This window comes from Geotrypetes seraphini, chromosome 10 (assembly GCF_902459505.1).
Source record: "Geotrypetes seraphini chromosome 10, aGeoSer1.1, whole genome shotgun sequence".
NCBI lineage: Eukaryota > Metazoa > Chordata > Amphibia > Gymnophiona > Dermophiidae > Geotrypetes > Geotrypetes seraphini.
Window position 1 is genome coordinate 96,164,167 of NC_047093.1, and position 22,589 is coordinate 96,186,755.

The 22,589-nt window shown below is 42.4% G+C and overlaps 1 protein-coding gene and 1 long non-coding RNA gene across 2 annotated transcripts in view; both read right to left on the minus strand.

Annotated features, from left to right (window-relative positions):
* The window catches only part of LOC117367592, an 88,393-nt gene extending 67,767 nt beyond the window's left edge, over window positions 1–20,626 (minus strand). The window contains exon 1 of the long non-coding RNA XR_004540807.1: window positions 20,556–20,626. This is a non-coding gene — a long non-coding RNA (uncharacterized LOC117367592). The remainder of the gene's footprint in view (window positions 1–20,555) is intronic.
* Window positions 1–22,589, minus strand: part of LOC117367590 (amiloride-sensitive sodium channel subunit alpha-like) — a 267,236-nt gene that overhangs the window by 210,760 nt on the left and 33,887 nt on the right. The window lies entirely within an intron of this gene.

Sequence of the window (22,589 nt, forward strand, 5' to 3'; positions counted from 1 at the left end):
GAACATCTTCTCTCGCACCAAGCAGCATCATGGGGTAAAGACCTAGAACAATTGCTTTCGCCCACTACTTATGAGGAATTTAGGAAACGTCTGAAAACACACCTGTTCCTAAAGTATCTAGACAACTGATCCTCTCTTCTCTCTCTCCTCTATAGCGATTAACTTGTTCTATTGATCACTCTCTCCTCAAAAATGGATTTCCTGTCCTATTAACCCTCTTTCTTCCTCCCCTCTTAAAGTCAATCAATTTGTACCTTTGCTTAATCTTTGTAAACCGCATAGAACTTCATGGTATTGCGGTATAAAAGCTGTTATTATTATTATTATAATACTCTATTACAATAAAAAGAAATACTATCAATTAATCATATTCCCAGAAACTAATAAAATCATACCTTCTTGTTTTAACATACACCCCATATTAGATCCAATTATGATATTTAAAGACCCTTTAATCAAATAACCTAAACCCCCTTAATAAGTTAACTGCATTTCAATCTTTATATAATATTATTCCTATTTTAAAAATGAGTTATTATACTTCAATTCATACATAAATTCAATCAGCCACTTGAAAAATCCAAAATAAATCATTACCCATTCCATTTAAATTAATTAAAAACATTCTCTATTAAAAATCATAAAAATTAATGCCTATTAAATATATTCAGCCTTTATATAGAAAGTATCTTTTTTATAAACATATATTAAATTTATCCGATTCATATTGACTCCCTATATGTTTGAATACAAATGAAATCTAATCTAATCTAATCTTCCATTTGTGTGTCACACATATCTATACAGGCTCAAGGCGACAGATCAAGGAGGAAGGGGGAAAGTAGTAGGGAATGGGGTATGGAGAAATAAGAGAGGGGACCCAGAAGTAGGGGGAGTTATACAGAAACTAAGACTGTTAAATGGTGAGTCTTCAGGTGATTTCTGAATGTAGTGTAGTTTGTCTCTGTCCTGATAACTGTACATAAGAATTGCCACTGCTGAGTCAGACCAGTGGTCCATCGTGCCCAGCAGTCTGCTCCCGCTGCAGCCCCTAGGTTAAGGACCTGAGCACTAACCGAGTCTAGCCTTACCTGTGTATGTTCTGGTCTAGCAGGAACTTGTCTAACTTTGTCTTGAATCCCTGGAGGGTGTTTTCACCTACAACAGCCTCTAGAAGAGCATTCCAGTTTTCTACCACTCTCTGGGTGAATAAGAACTTCCTAACGTTTGTACAGAATCTATCCCCTTTCAACTTTAGAGAGTGCCCTCTCGTTCTCCCCACCTTGGAGAGGGTGAACAATCTGTCTTTATCTACTAAGTCTATCCTCTTCAGTACCTTGAATGTTTCGATCATGTCCCCTCTCAGTCTCCTCTTTTCAAGGGAGAAGAGACCCAGTACGGCAACTCCTCCAGCCCCTTAACCATTTTAGTCACTCTTCTCTGGACCCTTTCAAGTAGTACCGTGCCCTTCTTCAAGTACGGCGACCAGTGCTGGATGCAGAATTCCAGATGGGGTCACCCCATGGCCCGGTACAGCGGCATGATAACCTCCGATCTGTTCGTGATCCCCTTCTTAATCATTCCAAGCATTCTGTTCGCCCTTTTCGCCACCGCAGCGCATTGCGCAGACTGCTTTATCGATTTGTCGACCAGTACTCCCAAGTCTCTTTTCTGGGGGGTCTCTCCGAGTACTACACCAGACATCCTGTATTCGTGTACAAGATTTTTGTTACCAACATGCATCACCTTACACTTATCCATGTTAAACTTCATTTGTCATGTCGCAGCCCATTTCTTGAGCATGTTTATGTCCTGTTGCAGGTTTTCACAATCCTCCTGTGAGTTTTTTGTATATTGACATTACTAAAATAGTGAATGAGTTTTTTTAAACTAAATAATTTAAAAAAAAATTAATTATTTAAATAGTGGAAATAAAATTTGTAAGTATTTATATAAGAAAATTGATGCAGTTTAGAAAGAGTTAACTGATTAATGAGTAATGAATTAACTAATTTGGTAGGGAGGTGGGGAATAAGCCGGTGATATTAAAAGGAGGCAAGAGAATAATTCATTTTCCTTCTCTTGAAGAAGTCCCGGGATGGGAAGATGTACTCCTAAGTCTGAGGCTTGTCTTCGTACAATTTTAATCGATTACAGTACAATTTAAATTGATTATAGCAAGTAAATAAATTAATTTAAATAAGTGTTATGATTTAATGAGTAAATCTAGAATCGGTGTTCATTTTTAATTTTTTGTAAATGGTCTCTAATATATATTTACTATGATGAACCAGGCCACATAGAAATTTTTATTTTATTTACTTTACAGGCAATCCCTGAATTCTGGCTGCAGCTGACCCGGAAGCCTTCCCTTCAGGCTTCCAGATCAGCTGCAGCCCACGTGTAGGAACCGCGGCCACGGCTTTGTGAAGATAAGTGTGGCTGGCAAGAGGGAGCTGGCCAGAACAGGTTAACATCAGCAGGAGGGAGGCATAAACTTGAGACACAGAATAGAGGGAGGAAAGGACAGAGGGGCGCATTGGGACACAGAAGGAAGGGAGGGAGCACAAACTTTGGACAAAGGATGGAAAGAAAGAATGAGAGGCATGAATTTGGTACACAGAATGGAAGGAGGGAGGGGAGCATGAACAGATGGTCTGCGCATGCATCGGCATCGCACACTTGTGATCCGTGCCGGCAAATGGGGGACGTTCCTCTGATCGCCCCCATTTGAATATTACTGGTTGAAGAATCCATCGGACCTGCCCGGATCAGACACGTATCGGTCACGATCGGTCAGGTTAGTGAATCTAGCCCTCAGACCCTTAAGCTATAACCTTCTTCAGAATTTTGGTAGACAAATCACACAGCCACATTGGGTCAGGTTACTCCATTAATAAAATTTACTGCAGCACTTATCAAATTGTCTATGACCATGACCCCCCCCCCGAGGCCTACCTCTTCCTCCATGCTACTTCCCCTGGCCCTTCTGCAACTAAGGGCTCCTTTTACGAAGGTGCACTAGCGTTTTTAGCGCACACACACAATTAGCGCATGCTATAGCACGCGCTAGCCGAAAAACTACCGCCTGCTTATAAGGAGGCGGTAGCAGCGCGCACTAAAACCGCTAGTGCACCTTTGTAAAAGGAGCCCTAATGCTGCTACCATCCCCTACTTTCAGGAAACACAGATCAATGACTTTTTTGCTTCCAGCCTGCCCAGATGTGGGTCATGTGAACCCATGTGGGAAGCGTTGGTATACTACATTACTGTAGAATGATGAATAATGTGACAATGTTTGGATTTCACTCCAGTGAGATCCAGTAGGGATGGGCTGTAATTTGCAGTAACATATCCTATGTCATTGCATGTCATTAAACAAAAATTTATTTATTTATTTATTTATTCAATTTTCTATACCTTTCTCCCAGGGGAGCTCAGAACGGTTTACATGCATTTATTCAGGTACTCATGCATTTTTCCCTGATACCCATAAGATAAAATGGCAAATTTTCAAAAGAACAGTTCAAGTAAGGAATTCAAAATCCAATAGTCGGCATACAATCCTTTCTTCTGCATTCCTTTATCTCCTTAGTTAGCATTAGTTCATAGCAAACATTCAAATATTTTCACTTTCTCCAGCACAATTACTTCAATAGACTAAAACATTTTCAAACAAAGTAATAATATTCATTTTCTGTCATTAGGAATAGACCTCAGGTAGGAGTAGACCTCAGTGGCTACATCTGTATCAAGATAAATCTTGTACGGTACAGATTGTTATGTAGCTAGCCTCCTCATCGGTCATACTCCAACCACCTCCAGTTTTAGTTATATCCTTTTAAATATATTTTTGTTTATAATTTTAATTTATTTTTAGTTCATTAACTTATATTTAAATAAATAGCTGAACAGGGCTCTGACATAGATCCATGTTTCGCTACACTGTTTCAAGGAGTGCCCCCTAGATAGAATAAAATAAAGTGTTAAGAGAAAAAAACACTACAAATGTAGCCAATTCATTATCTTCAATCTCCAAATGTTATATTTCAAAAACTACTAAAGAATATTTAAAGTATCTTGTTAATATATATTACTAAACTTTTTTTTAAAATTTTTATTGAGGAATCAGGGAACAGGCAATAAGAAACAAGGCATAACAACTTACAACCAATGAGATGGAATACAGACATGAGGAATAGCAGTCCATGTCAGAGAACGTGTCCACGCATGCAGGGGGTGCGAAGAACAATACAGAGTGGTAAGTGTCACAAGCTCCCAATCAATCAAGTAAGACCTGCTACCAGCCTTCAATAGTTCTCAACATGGCGGTGTTATCTAAAGAAGCCTTTATATATTATAGTATCACATGATTTACAACAGCCAATCAAAAATGAGCAGAAAACCCTCCCACAATTTGTAGTTTATTTCCTGATACTGGTGCATAGTCTTTACAAATAGTGTGTGCAAAAGGTGAAGTGGGGAAATATAAAGTAGTGCAAAAAACTCCACTTAATTGAAGCTGAGAGTCTGCTCAAATGGAAGAAAAGCCATAGAGTGATAATTCGCTATTGAGGTTTAAATAATTGAGGACTGAGATATTTTGAAACTGAAACCACTGTAAGTGTTTACAGCAGTCTGTTAAATTGCCAATAGCGAGTTGTCACTCTATGGAAGTTTTTTAGCCAATGATGTGTGTGTGTGTGTGTGTGGGGGGGGGGGGTTTGGACTCTGCTGTTAAAACTTGAGGCTTTTCTTCCATTTGAGCAGACTCTCAGCTTCATTTAAGTGGAGTTTTTTTGCACTACCTTATTTGTAAAGAGGGTGCATTCCTTTGGAAAGATAGTACAGGAAAGAATGCACAATCAGGATTGTGCACTATTATTGGAAAAGAAAAAATACAAAGGCCCAGATTCTGAAAGTGGCGCCATAATTGGCAGACACCTGAAAAAAAATGGCACCGGTCGTGTCTCACTCTGATTATGGTGCATTTTCAGAATTGTGAACAGCGTCAAAAGTAGGCACCGGCCTACATTTCTGGTGCCTACCTTCAATTTAGAATCATGCTTAGTGGCACCAAATGTAAACTCCGCCCATAACCACACTTCTTTTGACGTTCGGCGCTACTAAGTGTCTGCATAGATGCAATTCTGGCGCTGTGTTTAGTAAGCGCCTCGTAGTGCCTATTTTTTCTTATATTTTTAATTGGATTTTAATGGTGTGATTAATTACCACACCATTAATAGCCCAGTAAAACAATTAACTTAGGCACCAGTAGAGCGCCTACCGGTGCCTTCCGATGACCAACCCAAAGGTATCCGACATCCTAGGCAAACCTTCAGCTGTGCATCCCCTCCATTCCTTCAGGCCCTACCCCAACCCTTGCCTCCCCCACCCCCAGCCCCATTTCTGCAATATTTCTCTTTTACCCCAACTCCCTAAGCGGTCAGCATCTCCTTCCTCTTGCCTTCCCCGCCATGCCTGCTGCTAATGCCACCACCCTACTTTTGCCTGTGCCAAGACTGCAGAAACTCAATGTAGTGCAGGGCCTTAAGCACAGGACTGCCCTCAAGCACCTCAGCCTCTTGCTCGCCCTCTAATGCAAACTATCAGAAGGAGCAGCACATGAGCAGACATGAGCACAAACCTATGCTAAAAGACACCATGCTGCACTAAAATCAGCCAGTGCCACACTGCTGATGACCTATGTGGGCACCTAGTCCACCTAGTGGTAGGGACAGCCCTACCTACCCTATCTATAGATTTTTCAGGGGGAGGCATAATCTCCATTTGTTCTTGCGCCACCAGCCCTTTGTACAATAATTATTCAAAACTGTGCTGGTCTTAGGTCACATGGCACCATTTTGAAAAATGGGAATTGTAGGCCAGGAAGTACTGGAGATTACTCCTCTTCTTGAAGACTTTACTGATATCATAAGATACAGAAGGGGCGGAGATAGGAGGAAAGAAAGAGGTGCAGGAGAACTGGAGGGAGGAACTTGATTTTCCCTTTTTTTATTTTGTAGTGTACCAAGGGTGGGGCATTGGTGGCAGTCTACCCCATGTGCATTCAGTAAGGGGGTGCATTCCCTCTAAACCAGGGGTGTCAAAGTCCCTCCTTGAGGGATGCAATCCAGTCGAGTTTTCAGGATTTCTCCAATGAATATGCATGAGATCTATTAGCATACAATGAAAGCAGTGCATGCAAAGAGATCTCATGCATATTCATTGGGGAAATCCTGAAAACCCGACTGGATTGCGGCCCTCGAGGAGGGACTTTGCATGCTCTAAACTATGCAGTTGGGGCCCTATACTTTTTCCACCTCTTTTCCCCCACTGCTGCTGCTGCTTCTGTTTCTTTTTCTTCTCAAGACCTAAGCAGTGACTTGCATGAGAGAAGAGTCAGAATAGATTAGAACAGGGGTCTCAAAGTCCCTCCTTGAGGGCCGCAATCCAGTCGGGTTTTTTTAGGATTTCCCCAATGAATATGCATGAGATCTATGTGCATGCACTGCTTTCAATGCATATTCATTGGGGAAATCCTGAAAACCCAATTGGATTTCAGCTCTCATGGAGGGATTTTGAGATCCCAGGATTAGGAGAACCCGGATTGGGACTGATGTCCCCAGCAGAGAGCAAAAGGAGAAGCAAGAGTAGTGTGACCATATGACTCCAGAAAAAAGGGGACGGATTGAGACATCCGGGTTTTACTTCCATTGAAAGCAACCAAGATTTCTCAATTTGTTCTCCTTACTTCCATTGCTTTCAATGGAAGTAAAACCCGGATGTCTCAATCCATCCCCTTTTTTCTGGAGCCATATGGTCACACTAAGCAAGAGGGTATGGAGTAGAATAGGGGAGGAATGATGACAGCACCGCAGATGAAGTATATACTCAAGACTATGGGGTTGGTTGATTGAGAGGAAGAAAATGTTGAAGTTGCAGAGCTAATAAGAAGGTGGAATACAGAAGGGAAGGTGAGGTGATGAATTTAGGAGGTGGACAATATGGTGTTGAAAAGTGCAGTGGTTTGAGATGGGGAAAAGACAGAGTAATTAAGCCATAGGAATAGAAAAGGGGAAAGTAGTCAAAGCAGAATGTTTTGGTATATGAAACCTAGAGTGGAGGTCCTGGGAGGATCAGGGTGAACCTAGGAGTTGCCCTGGAGAATGCTGGGCAGAATAAGGTCTGAACCTAGTAATCTCAAATCAGCAATGATTTTCTCTCATTTGGACCAATTGAAGGAGAGTTGAAGAAAATTAAATAGTGTATATGGGTAGTATGAGCCAAGGGGTAGGTGAGTTTAGTTGTTTAGGCCTTCCCTCTCTACCCCTCGAGACCCTTTGGGATCTACTATATCTGACTGTACCTAACAATAATTTTTGGAGGTGTCCCTTTCCTCCTTGCTACTGCATCTAGTCTCATACTCTTTTTTTTTTTTTCTAGGGCCTACTCTCTGCCTTTATATAGAACCAGTCCTAGGGATGTGGGAAATTACTGCTTCAAGTTGTTATAGTAACACAGTGGGGGTATGGCCTAAGGCTGGGGATAGGCTGTCAAAAATAGCAAAAAGAAATTAAAAAAAAAAAAAAAAAGCCATCAAGCTCTTTAATTCTGATGACATTTTTTACTCTTGCAGGCGAGAAAGTACACAGTATTGTCTTTTTATGCTTACATGAATGAATCGTTTGTTACTGAGGCCACACATGGCACACCAAATAGCTGGAACTTGGCATTTGAACAGCAGACAGATGGAAGCCTATGCTAAGGGGAAAGAGGGCACATCACAGAGTATGAATGTTGATTCAGATGGAGGGTACTGTTCTAATGGTTTGTCTGTCTTGCCTGTTTAGATTGTAAGCTCTTTCGAGCAGGGACTGTTTTCTTACTCTTTGTGACTCTGTACAGCGCTATAGAAATAATTAATAGTAGTAGTAGGCAAGGTTGAGGATTGCAGCTTGAAGACTCACCACAAACCATCAAGTCATGAAAAAGCTGTGCATAAGCATTTAGGAATAATTCTTCCAGATATGAAAGGATACTGACAAAAACACAAAGAGAAATACCATGTCTGAAATGAATAATCTAATTTGTAATTTTGCTTTTAAGTGGTAATTGAAGGCTTCAAAACATAGAAAAATGACAGCAGAAAAGGGCCATAGCCCATCAAGTCTGCCCACACTAAAGATCCACTTCCCTAAATTTATCCTCCTAGATATCCTATATCTCGTCAAGTCTGCCTATTCTGATGACCCTCCCCCCACTTTTACCCACTTAGAGATCCCACATGCGCATCCCATTTATTCTTAAAATCTGGCACGCTGCTGGCCTTGACCACCTGCACAGGAAGTCTATTCCAATGATCAACCACTCTTTCGGTGAAGAAATACTTCCTGATGTCGCCATGAAATTTCTTGCCCCTGATTTTTAGCGGATGCCCTCTTGTGGCCAATGGTCCTTTAAGAAAGAAAATATCATCTTCCTCCTCGATACGACCGGTGATATACTTAAACGTCTCAAACATGTCTCCCCTCTCCCTACGTTCTTTGAGAGAGTACAGCCGCAATTTATTCAGCCTCTCCTCGTATGAGAGATCCTTGAGCCCTGAGACCATCCTGGTGGCCATACGCTGAACCGACTCGACTCTCAGTACATCTTTACGGTAGTGTGGCCTCCAGAAAGTGACACTGTTTGAGGCATATTATAGAGAAACCCATGATTATATATGCAAAGAACTGATTTTTAAAATCCTTTCCTTGTTCTTTATGATCTCTATGCATTTTTCATTTTTCATAGTATGTTGTGTTTCAAATTCTCTAAGACATCAAATATTGCTATTTCTGTCTGTTGTCTTTCAGATACATGGACCAACATTGTCAGAATTCAATGATAAAACTGTCAAGTGAAAAGTAGATATCAGATTTATTAACCAAAGGACAATTTGGGAAGAACAATGCAATATTTATATACTGCTTTATGAGGAGGTGATAAGTTCTCAGCCCCACCAAGAAGGGAAGGACGTGGAGCTTTGAAACTTACAAGTTATTCCACATATTCACCCCTAAGTTCAACACACTAGGCATATCGGCGCAAATTCTAAAAACGGTGCCTCAATTGTAGGTGGCAGTAAGCATCCTACTGCTGTCTAACCAGCCAATCGGGACGCACGTTAAAAAAAAAATGCCCCGAGGCAAGCAGCCTAAATTGTACGTGTTTTTGTGAGCCTAGGGAAATGCGTAGTGCCGCCTAAGCTCGCCCAAAGCTAGGTGTGGGCGTAGTTTCACCTGGACATGGCCTTGGCCCTTGGTGTCTCCCTAGGGCCGCAATAGGTGCCTGACATGTATATGGACGCTGAACTGATTGCAGCAAGGGAATCATAGATCCGAGAATTATGCTGACCTTAAAATAATTAATATCTCCACAGTGAAAACCCAGCCTTTTTAGGCCACCATTCTACCTTCCCTTATGTGTTTACTTACTTAATGTTACTTTCCTATCACAATTGTAGTTCTACCCCCCTTCCTTTTTGTTCCTGTCAGTGACTGTCATGCTTTGGTCTTGTATGACTTAAGTGTTTTTACCCTGGTTCTTTTAATTGTAAATTGCTTAGAAATTTTTATAAGCGTTTTATCAAATTTTAAATAAAACTTGGAAACTTGGAGAACATGCTGACAGCATATCAGCTAATGGGTACCAGAATGCCACTTAAAATGCACTTTCTTACATTTACACCTCAACTTCCTCGCACTACTGAATCTTGGTGATGTCGGCGAAGAGCATGGGGAAAGATTTCATCAAGATATCAAGGTGATGAAAGCAGATATCAGGGAAAGTTCAATCCCAGTATAATTGGAGACTATTATTGGTTCTTTCAAAGAGAAATAAATGTACAGTAGAAGCAAGTGTCTCAAACATTTCTGAACATGCTTACATCACTTTTGTGTGAGTTAAGAGAGGCGTAAATATATGCTGTAAAATGTCTCCTTATTGTCTTTGTGTTTGTTTTCAGAGTAAACTCCTTAAGTTTGGTGGGACAAGTTTGGTGGGAAACAGTTCATACTTGAAATATTGTGCCAATATGGCAAACTGTCTAAAAAATCAGTAATGTGTGTCTCAGAAACCCGACGTGCTAGCTGAATTTCAATTACAGATCTGAAATCTGCATCATTAAATTAACTAAGAACACTTCTTAAGTTCTCAGTAGCAAATAAAAACTTTTTGTTTTGTTGACTAGTGTTATATTCCATACCTTTGACAATAGAATCTGGGTGTTGGAGGACAGGGAGGGGAGCCTGAATAGACTGTGACCATGGAATCTATGTCTAGGGAGGGCCTGAATGGACTCTGGAATCTATGTATTGGAATGGTCTGAATGAACTCTGGCATCTATTTATTCAGGGACATTAAATTTACTCTGAAATCTATGTATTGGGGAGGGGTGGTGCTGAATGGACTCTGACCATGGAATCTATGTCTTAGAGGGGCCTGAATGGACTCTTGATCATGGAATTTATTGTAACATGTCAATAAAACTATTTCCATTGGAACTGGCTGTGTGTCTGCATCACTGCTTTAATCATATACAATCATCTGTGGAGCCAAGGAAGGAGCGAGTGGAGGCTATTCCTAAGGTGCCTCATTGACCTCATCTGCACATTCACATGCTTTACAGCCTCAGACCTGTGGCACCTTAAGTGCTGACCTAAACCAAAACAACTGAAGCATAGGCACCTCTCTCCAGCTCCATGTCACATCACTTCCTCCATTCCCTCCACCACCACGTCCAACATTCCTCCCTCTTGCATCCATTTCCATCTGTCCCACTATTTCCTCTCCACCACCACATCCAATATTTCTCCCTCTTATCTCTCTCTACCTCACTCCTCCATGTCCAATAATTCTCCTCTTTTTTCCTTTCCCCATGTACACCAACTCTTTCCCTCTCACACGCACCTATGCTTAACAATTCTCCCTATTTCCTCCTTCACCTTGGCATCTCTTTCCCCATCCTTCCATCCTATGGCCCATGTTCATGCCCCCTCCCTCCCTTCTGTGTCCTAAGTTGCCCCCTCCCTCCTTTCCAGCCTTTGTCCCAAGTTTGTGCCCCCTCTCTTGCTTCTATGTCCTAACACATCTCCTCTCTCCATTCTGTGTCCCAAATTCACGCCCCCTCCCTCATTTGTCTCAACTTCACGCTCCCTTCCTTCCTTGTCTCAAGTTCATGCTCCCTTCCTTCCTTCCTTGTCTCAATGTGCCCCTTCCTCGCATGTCCCAACATGCCCCTCTTCCTCCCTCCCTCCTATGATCCAATGTGCCTCTCTTCCTCCTCCCTTCTGTGTCCCAAGTTCATGCCCCCTTCCAAGAGTGTGTACCTGTGTTCTGGCTGGCTCTAAAACATCCAAGTAGGTTTCCTCCTCCTCCTTTCCAGCTGCACTTCTTTCTTCACAAAGCCACAGGCAGCAGCAGTAGAGTATGGCCAGAGGTCCTGGTGTGCTGGCTGCACAGCATACTACCAAAAGGTGTGTGGCCACGCAACTTAGAGGGAACATTGCTTTATACCTTTTCACTTTTTATCTAAACAACTGTCTATCTCTACTATTACAATTACTATTATTTCTATAGCACTACCAGATATACGCAGTGCTGTACAAAAAAGAGCTTACAATCTAAACAGACAAGACAGAAACAGGATCTCCTCTCATCCCCTAGCTTTTACATTTCTCATCCCCCTAATCTGCTTATTACCACATTTCTACCCTTGTATACTCATTCTGCTCACTCTTCTCCTTGACAACTCTCTCACATGGATCCAACACTTCTAGTATCTTCCCTCCTTGTTGTTTACTCCACCCTTGTAACCCAGCATTTCCTTCCTCTCTTTCTTTCTTTCTCTCTCCCTCCAACAAGTCCAACATCTCTCCTTTCTGCCCTTTCACACCTTCCTCCCAATTATGACATTTCTCCCCTCTCCGGCCCCCAGTCCATATCTCCTCCACCTTTCCCTATCCATGTCTTCTCTTCCTTCTCTGTTTTCCCCGAGTTGTCCATCTCTGCCTCCCCCTTCTGTCCCCTCCCCTGAATCTCTTTCCCTTTCCCCATCTTGGCCCCTCCACCAAAATATCTCTATCCCTCTCCCCATTTTGCTCCCTCCACATCCATTTCTCCCTTCCCCCCTCTGTCTTCTCTTATTTCCATCACTCCCTCTTTTACTCCCTCTATCCTTGTCCAAATCCATTTCTTATTGTCCCTCTTCTGCCCCCCTTTGCCACCTCTCCCTGTCCTCCTCCTACCTCCTTTGCCATCCCCAAATCCATCTCTCCTTGTCCCTCACACATCTGATATCATTCCCTCCCTCCCTTACTCCATTCCTCACATCTCTCCCTCCTTTCCTCACCTCAGTCTAACATCTCTCCCTTCCCCCAGTCCCAAATGCCCCTTCTCTACTGGTTTTCTACACCTAGTTACCGGCCAGCATGCCTGCAGATCGGCAATCTTCCGCGCCTCTGCTGGCATCTACTTCTCCCCCCTCATCCCTCGTGTCTACCTTTAACTTCTTAGAAAAGCGTTGCGCCACCCTGCTGCTGGCCACGGCAATTTTTCTCCACTGTGGCCCGCCCTCTCTGACAACTTCATGATTCCACTAGGGCTGGCCACAGTGGAGAGAAGACACCGGGGCCAGCGGCAGGGCAGCGCAGTGCTTTTCTAAGAAGTTAAATGTAGACACGCTGTGGGTGAACGAGCAGGCGGGAAGAAGAAGGGGGGAGGAGTAGATGTCGGCAAAGGGGCGTGGCAGAAACTGGAAGGTGGCGAATGTTATGCCGATCTTCATAAAAGGTTCGAAGGGAGATCCGGGAAACTACAGACCGGTGAGTCTGACCTCGGTACTGGGAAAGATGGTAGAGGCACTGATAAAGGACAGGATCATTGATCACCTTGACGGACATGGTCTGATGAGGACCAGCCAGCACGGTTTAAGCAAAGACAGATCTTGTTTGATGAACTTGCTACACTTCTTCGAAGGAGTAAACAGGCAGATAGACAAGGGTGACCCAGTCAACATTGTATATCTGGATTTTCAGAAGGTGTTCGACAAGGTTCCCCATGAACAACTACTTTGGAAAATTGCGAGCCATGGAATCGAGGGTGAAATACTCACTTGGATTAAAAACTGGCAGGAACATAGGAAACAAAGAGTGGGGGATAAATGGACAATACTCGGACTGGAAGAGCGCCACCAGTGGGGTGCCGCAGGGCTCGGTGCTTGGATCCATGCTCTTCAACATTTTTATAAACGATCTGGACATTGGTACAAGTGAGGTGATTAAATTTGTGGACGATACGATGTTATTCAGAATAGTGAAGACACAGGGGGATTGCGAAGATCTGCAACGTGACATAATCAAGCTTGAGAAATGGACATCGACATGTCAAATGAGGTTCAATGTGGATAAGTGTAAAGTGATGCATGTCGGTAACAAAAATCTCATGCACGAATACAGGATGTCAGGGGCGGTACTTGGAGAGACATCCCAGGAAAGAAACTTGGGAGTTCTGATCGACAAATCGATGAAGCCGTCCGTGCTATGTGTGGCAGCGGCGGTGAAAAGGGTGAACAGAATGCTAGGAATGATAAAGAAGGGGATCGTGAACAGATCAGAGAAGGTTATCATGCCGCTGTACTGGGCCATGGTGTGTCCTCACCTGGAGTACTGCATCCAGCACTGGTCGCCATACATGAAGTAGGACACGGTACTACTCAAAAAGGTCCAGAGAAGAGCGACTAAAATGGTTAAGGGACTGGAGGAGTTGCCGTACAGGGAGAGATTAGAGAAACTGGGCCTCTTCTCCCTTGAAAAGAGGAGACTGAGAGGGGACATGATTGAAACATTCAAAATACTGAAGGGAATAGACTTAGTAGATAAAGACAGATTGTTCACTCTCTCCAAGGTAGGGAGAACGAGAGGGCACTCTCTAAAGTTGAAAGGGGATAGATTCCATACAAATGTAAGGAAATTCTTCTTCACCCAGAGAGTGGTAGAAAACTGGAACGCTCTTCCGGAGTCTGTTATGGGGGAAAACACCCTCCAGGGATTCAAGACAAAGTTCCTCCTAAACTGGAATGTACGCAGGTAAGGCTGGACTCATTTGAAGCACTGGTGTTTGACCTGGGGGCCGCTGCGTGAGCGGACTGCTGGGCACGATGGCCACTGGTCTGACCCAGCAGCGGCAATTCTTATGCTCTTTCTAGTATTTTAGCCCATTACATTAACGGGTGCTAGAATATATGTCTGCCTGTCTTTCTTTATTTCTGTCTCTCCCTCCGTCCCGCTGTCTGTCTGTCTCTCTCCCTGGCCCCCTTTGTCTGTCTTTCTGTCTCTCCCTGCCCCTGTGTCTTTCTTCTTTTCTTTCTGTCTCCCTTCCTCCCGCTGTCTGTCTTTCTTTCTATCTATCTGTCTCTCTCTCCCTGCCTCCTATGCAGCAGCATTTCTCTCCCCCCCACTTCCCTGTGCAGCAGCCACAGCTGCATTCCATCCCCCCACACCACTTCCCTGTGCAGCAGCAGTGTTTCCCTTACCCCCCCTTTCCCTTCTCGTGGTCTAGCCAGCTTCTTTAGTCCATTGCCGCCCCCCCTCCTTCCCGCAGTCCTGACAAACCTGCCAACTCCAGCAGCGTCTGCAGCCCTGTACACACGCTGCTTTGGGGCCTTCTACTGCCTTGATTTGCTCTGCCACGTCTCTGATGATGTCATCAGGGACGTGTCAGAGCAAATCAGGGCAGTAGAAGGCCCCGAAGCAGTGTGTACAGAGTGCTGCAGGCTGCTGGAGTCGGCAGGTTTGGAGTCGGGACCGCGGGAAGGGGGGGGGCAGCAAGACGTTGGGAGAACTAACTTACCGATCATGTGGAGAGCAGAGAGTCCAGCACTGGCGGCCAGTCCTGCGAGTGTAGGTAGGGGCTGGGTACTCGCGCATGCGCACTCCTGCGGCCACGGACCTACAGAACATGGAACAGGGAAAACGCAAGTAGGAGTGCGCATGCACAGCTAGGGTTTTATTATATAGGATGCCGACCAGCAGGCACGCTGGCCGGTAACAAGGTGCCACTCCCAGCCTTGCAAAAAGTGGGGTGTTCCCCCACTGGATCACCCACAGGATGGGCAATTTTTGGGGATACCATGGCCCCTGTGGGCCCCCTGTTCCGACGCCTATGAACTGAAGGATACTTGTTTGTTGCTGTCTGCAGCGCATCTATGTGGATACCACAGTGGGCATCAGCAAGCCATGTCCTCAGGGGCTAGCCATAGTCACCTGCCTGTTCCAGTTTCAACAAACTGTACAATAGTGTGTGTATGTGTGACTGCATATCCATTGAAGTTTAGTTAACACCCTGCACAGCTTGCAGCCAGCCTAACAAATTCAATGAGAGTTACAGTGACTGCAGGCCATGTTAAAGGCTAGGAGCAGTATATGAGGCAGTACTCTTCATCGCCCATGAGCCCCCAATACAAATTTATTTCCACCCAAATATTCTACATCCACAGATCCCCTACCCACTCTTGCAAGGGTGAATGCAGAGTAGAGCTAAGGCATTTCTCCATACAACTCATCATACAGTCATGTTTTTGTCTCTACTGCTATCTGAATAACAGGCATAAAGTGATACAAGCATCTGAACAACATAAAATCTGTCAGAACCTAGAGCTAATATACAGTGCCAGCACTCTTTCCAAAACAAGACCTTCAGTTTCCTCTGTAGCTTATAAGGGAAAGAAAATGGGGACTCGTATACGGCCTTTTTATTGCTTTGACATTTCAAAGCTGACATTCAAAGTGGTGGGCACTGAAGGATTAAGTGATTTGCCCAGGGTCACAAGGATCAACCAAAATACTTTCTTGTGGAAAATCTACATTAACCAAAATGTACTAATCAGATCCTCAAAAAGGTCAACTTGCTAATTCATATGACTTTTTGAAGGAAAAGACCTCAGAACACCACACCAGAACATGTAAAGTTCTCAAAAGGTAAAGCTGACTATGTGAGGCGAAACGGGACCTGTCTTGAAAGGGCAGCTCTGGCGTTATATCGCTGTAACTTTTGGCAACAGCATGACCACATTATTCAAAGGTAAGTGGCTGTTTCCATCTATTATTTGTATAAGTTTTTGAAATTTGACAATTGAACTGCAAGAAAACTCTTAGCAAGACAATGGTAGCGTTTTATATTGTTTAATGCTAGATAAAATAGCATGGGCACATTTTTTAACACTGGTGAAAAATTGGTATAAAAATAAGGATAAAAAAAGAAAAGAATATAAGTAAAAATATATAACATATAAGAAATACAACAAATTAAACTGTGTGTTATAAAGATGAAGGTTTTTGACCAATGAATGATACCTACCACCACTGTATTACCTTTTGAGAATTTTACATGTTCCAAGGTCTTTTCCTTCATAAAGGCATATGAATTAGCAAGTTGACCTTTTTGAGGATCTCACAAAGATCAACACCAGGATTTAATCTTACATCCTCTGGGTACAGAGGCAGCAGTTCAACCAGTGAGCCACAGCCCTTCTTTATATAAACTAAAATAAAACTTAGTTTTATATACCGGGTCATCAACCAGAGGAAGCTCGACTAGGTTAACAATAATTTAAAAAAGATATACTAAAAGAAAACAACAAGAATTACAAGGGGATTAATTTTTAAAGTGTTTAGCGAATAAAAAAAGTTTTTAAAGATTTACGGAAGAATAAGAAAAGGCTAGGGCTTCTCAAAGTTAAAGGGAGTTCGTTCCATAATAGAGAAAATTTGAAAGCCAAAAGGCTGAAGTTCTTGACTCCTTTAATTCCTTTTCTAGATGGAAGAGAGAGTTTGAATTGATGAGCACTTCTAGCACAGGAAAATCTATAAATGTTCCATAGCAGAGGGACAAGAGGAATGAAAATACCGTGTAAGATTTTGAAGGTAATGCATGCACATTTAAATTGAATCCTGAGATAAACCGGGAGCCAATGAAGGCTCAACAGCAAAGGAGTCACATGGTCAAATTAGCTTTTTCCAAAAATCAGCTTCACAGCGGTACTCTGAATCAACTGTAATCTTTGGAGACAGGTCTTTGTAACACCACGATAAATAGCATTACAATAATCTAGCCGAGATAGTATAATAGACTGAACCAAAACAGAAAAATGGCGTTGATGGAAAAGAGATCTAACCTTCCTCAGCATTCGTAAACTGAAAAAGTATTTCTTGACCAAAGAATTTATTTGATCCTTAAAGGTAAGAGAGGAATCAAAAAGGATTCCCAAAATCTTAGAGGAAAAAAATCAATCTGCAGGGAAGCCCCAGAATCCAAAAGTACAGTGGGAGGAAGGCAGTCTAGTTTTGGACCTAACCACAAAAGTTTAGTTTTGGCTTTTTAACTTCATCTGGACTGACATAGCCCAAGCTTGAAGTTTAGAGATATAGTGGTTTATTTTAAAAACTGAATTGGTTATATCTGGTTATATATTTGGTTATATATATTGGTTATATATTTGATTCAATCTCAATCAAAATAAAGATATCCGCATAGGTGAAAAGCGTTTCCCAAGCTGACAACTTATAAGAATTCAGAGTACACTTCTCCCTCGTCATTCACGGGGGATACGGGCAGAGTCGGACCGTGAATGGCGAAAATCTGCGATTATCCGGCTCTGACCCACTCCTACCTCCCTGCTGCCTTCCCGGCCTTACCTGGTGGTCTAGAGGGCTTTCGGGGCAGGAGCGATCTTCCTATACTCCTGCCCCATGCAGATTGCCATGAGGAAATGGCTTAGGGAGTTCCCGACGTAGTCTCGATAGACTACGGGAACTCACCGAGGTCTGTGAGAGCCAGAGACTAAAAGTGGCGCGGCTACTTTGCTGGCAATAATTGAATGTTTATAGAGCCCGGACGGTTGGGCCAGGTCCCCGCCACTGGTATCTTTTGCAGGAGAGATTTTCTGCAAAACTTCATTAAAGGGAATGGTTTTAGTCTCTGGCTCTGACAGACCTCGGTGACATTTTAGCGCTGACGGATCCTAATACTTTTCCCTCCCTATGCTGAGACAGATCCGTCAGCGCTAAATTGTCACCGAGGTCTGTCAGAGCCAGAGATTAAAACCATTCCCCTTAATGAAGTTTTGCAGAAAATCTCTCCTGCAAAAGATACCAGTAGCGGGGATCCGGCCCAACCGTCCGGGCTCTATAAACATTCAATTATTGCCAGCAAAGTAGCCGCGCCACTTTTAGTCTCTGGCTCTGACAGACCTCGGTGCACATGCTCAAGGCTTGCTGGACTCCCTTCAAGAATCCTGGAGAGGGTGGGAGCCAGCAGCCCTTGAGCATGCGCAAACACTCAAGGTTCTTCACCAGCACAGAGCGTCAATTTCTTGAGTCCTGGAACTGTAAGTGCGATGTTGGTCTGGGGCAGGGGGAAGCGGGTAGTGAAGGACAAAAGTGCCTAAGCCATTGTTCTTCAATTCTCCAGCACTGCCATAACCTCCTTTTGCCGCTCTCCACCCCTTTTCAAAGCAACTTCCTGTTTCTTCTTGGACGGACTGCAACATAGAAATGTTGTAGATGAGGCTGTGGGCAGCAAAAGAGAATTACTCTCATGTAGTTTTCATGGTGAGGGGAGATTTGGAATCGGATTGGGAGAACATTTGGTGGAACCCAGGGGGGGAGAGGGAAGGGAGAGATGCTGAATGTGAGGGGCAGAGAGGAGAGGAAGGAGATGTGGCACATGCATGGAGGGAAGAAAAGGAGGGAAGAGATGGTGCACATGGAAGGAGGGAAGGGGAAGGAGATGGTGCATATGGATGGAGGAGAGGGATAGAGCTGGAAAGATAGATTGAGATGGAGGCAGAAAAATGGAAGAAAACTGAATATGAAAATCAGTTCCAAAGATGGATGTAGTGCAAAATGTGAAGGAGGAGAGGAAAGAAACAGCAAATACAGAAACAGAGTTAAAAGCAAAGAGGGAGAAAGATGATCAGAAAAATAAACATCACCAGATAACAAAGGTAAGAAAAATGTTTTTATTTTCAATTTAGTGATTGAAATATATAAACAGATGTAAATTTTCAAAATTTGACTAATTTGAACTGTTCAGAAAGAAATGCATTTCTTTCTATTTCTTTTCTGGTGGACTGGTGGAGGGTTTATTTTGTGTACAATAGTACTTTTAACTTGTGGGTTTGTATTTGAAAAGAGTTTTTCTGTTTTCTGCATGTGTGACTGAGGCCAGGTGTTCTGGTGGGGATAGAAGTTCAGAAACTTTGGTTGGTGCCATGGATCCAAGTAGGAAGATATACAGTATGTCGGCTCTCCTTCAGCTTTTTTGGGCTCAAAACAGCCCCAACTGAAAAATTTGTGATTACTTTTGGCATTACTTACAACATTCACATACACAAATTTCTAATCTCAGTTTATATTCAAGTCAACCTTTTTTCCTCCTTTTTTTGGGGAAAAAGGTTGCCTTGGATTATATTCAGATTGGTTTATATTCGAGTACATACGGTAATCAATGCATATGAGCTGCAATAGAATTGTTTTTTTAATGATGTGAAGGAATTAGTGAATTTTGTTTATGTTATCTTCACTATGATTATATGAGTATTTTGCAGATAACCAGGACTGGCCTTTGAAGCAGCTAATGTGAAACATGGTCCATGTCGGCCAAACAGCCCTGGCTTGTTTTTGGAATTTTGAAAAATTTAATAAGATAAGTGAATGAAACTTTAAATTATTAAATAGAAAAATAGAATTTAAGAAACTGATGAAGTTAAGAGTTAAGCCATGAGTATTCATTGGCTCATGTGAAAAAAGTCACCTCTGAGGTTTCAGAAGATTATTTTGCTATGATTTAAATATTGCAGTGTTGAGTGTTTGTACTATCTGGGTAAGAATTGGAACAAGCATGCATATTTTATATAGGTGAGCTAAATTCAAATAAGTAAATATAAGATCTTGAATCTTGGGTTGTGTAGACCTATATCATTAGGGTGAAGTAGATTTGAAGGGGTTAGCTGTTTTTTGGAGGGGGCTGATTTGGCAATCCTTCTATTCTGACAGTGAAATGTAAGCCAATGCACTATAATGCAGGGCACGGTAATTATAACATTATGTTCATGATTCTTCTAAAAAGAATTAATAATCCGTTCACTAATGCTCATATAAAAGTTACAAAACAATCATTATTCCATCACAATGGCTCTTTATCATATAAAAGCAAGAATGTGGAGATGGATCCTTGCCAGTTCTCTCCATACAACTGCAATTACTCTCTTCTCTCTGGGCTTCTCCCACTGCTCTGTTTTGAGTTCTTGTGCCAGAATCATGAGTGTGAGACCAAGAGGACTGTTCACACAAGGGTAGGATCCTCATTTATCATTTCCCTTGTTAGCTTAGAAATTAAACAAAAGAATGGAAAGTAAGGCATTTTCCTTTCTTTTGTTTTATTTCTACATATTACCAATACAGTGGACTAACACAATAAAAAAAACAAAACACATACTACTTTACTCTTGTTACCTTGACTTTCCAGTTGCTTTCTCAGCAGCTGGAAAGCTTGGCTGACTGCATTGGGGTCTGCATCAACTCCTTCTCCTTCCCGCCACACCTCCACCTTCCTCTTGAACTGAAAAACTTATTATTGTACAAGCAAGGCATTGCTCAGGTTGCTATGGTTATGGGGGAGGAGGAAGACAGATCCTGGCTGTGGTAAACAAAGAAGACTTGAATCATGTTCTCACTGAACTTTCCGACTAGCTCTTAAATAGGATGGGGCAGGGCCGGTTTTAGACATGCTGGGGCCCAGGGAGGAAATTAAGGAAAGGGACCCTGATCCCTTCTCCGCTCTGCACCCACCCCCTGATGTCCCTACCTCCCATAAAACAACTTTAAATGACTTCTTCACACACAAAACACAGACCAACCTTTACCAAATACAGAACAATAGACCATAAATAGAAATTAAACTGGGAACCCCAAGAAATTAAACTCAGCAAGTATTACAGTACTGGAGAAATAAAATCAGATATGCACTTTCTGTCTGTACTGAACACACAAGGCCCAAGTCCACCAAAATTTAGTCACCTCCCTTGCTCTGGATCGTGGAGATCCCATAACCCTGCCAGTTGAAGATCACTTCCTCCAGTCTGGCAGCCAGAAATCTCCCAAGCTCTGCAGCTAGCAGCAGTGTCTCTGAGCTGCCAACAGCTGCAGAGCATGAAGAGTTCTGGCTGCCGGACTGGAGGAAAAGATTTTCAGCTGACAGGGCAGTGTTCTCCCCAGAAATTTTTTCGAGCCGGGTGGCATGAAAAAGTAGCCGGGTGAGGCGGGATGGGGAAATTTGGTGTTGGGGAAAATTAACCTTTTAATAAAGGTACGCTAGCATTTTTAGCGCACACAAACCTCCGCGCTACGCGGGAAAACTAATGCCAGCTCAATGCTGGCATTAGTGTCTAGTGCGCGCGGCAATTCTGCATGCGCTAAAACCACTATCGCAGCTTAGTAAAAGGAGCCCTAAATGTGTACTATTTTTATTAGTTAATTATTATTATTTTCCAATGCTCAATATGACTTCCTTTTTTAAAGTTTGACACTTGTGCCAGAATATGTTTACTAAATTTAAGAAGTAGCCAATTCTAGAAGGGAATAATTAGATATTTGCCCTCTTTCAAATGGTAAGAGGTTTAAAAAAAGGGAAATGCGTTAATGAAGTCATTAGGTTCAATCTAGCCATTTATTTCTGCATGAATTTAAACAACTAAAAAAAAAAAAAATATATAAATATAAATATAGCTCATCCAGTCATACAAGAAATGGCTCTACAGAACCTCTAATAATGTTTTGATCACTAGGTTCCTTCCTGAGGTCTCACTGAGGATATGAAATAGATGCTATCCCCACTTCCAGACCTCTTCCACATAATTTATAGAGAGGTGTTACTGAGCCTTGAAGGAGACCTGTATGATCGATCTTTATCTGCTACTTTTTTATTTTGCTGTAGTGCAAAGTGAGAGCTAGGGCAAAACAGTTTAGGTAAAGATGCAGGTAATAATTAGCAATGTATTAAAAATATTTTATTTTTATTTGCTTATAATGTCATTTGAAAGCTGTTTGATGTTAATACAACTATAATTTAATTCTTTATTGTGTGTGTGTGTGTGGAGGGGGGGGGTGACAACAGTAAAGATAGAATAGGGTCATTAAATCTAGTGCCGTACCTAATATATAAGACAGCCAGTGCTGATCATTTTTTAACAACCACCTCCTATATATAAAAAAAGATATTTTTAGTAATAATCCATGAGTCACACAAGGGTGCACCTAGGAAAAGGCAGCATCTTAAACACTGCAGTGAGCAATAGAACACCAACACATGCATTGTAAAACTAAACAAGCCAATCCTGCACAGTCAATGCTAACAGAAAACCATGTCCTTTTCATACACACAGAACACAGATACACCCTTGCCCAATATGGAATAATCACAAACTAAAAACAGAAATATGTAGACAAAAGTTAAACTGAACCAAGAAACCAGACTCTGCATACAATGCA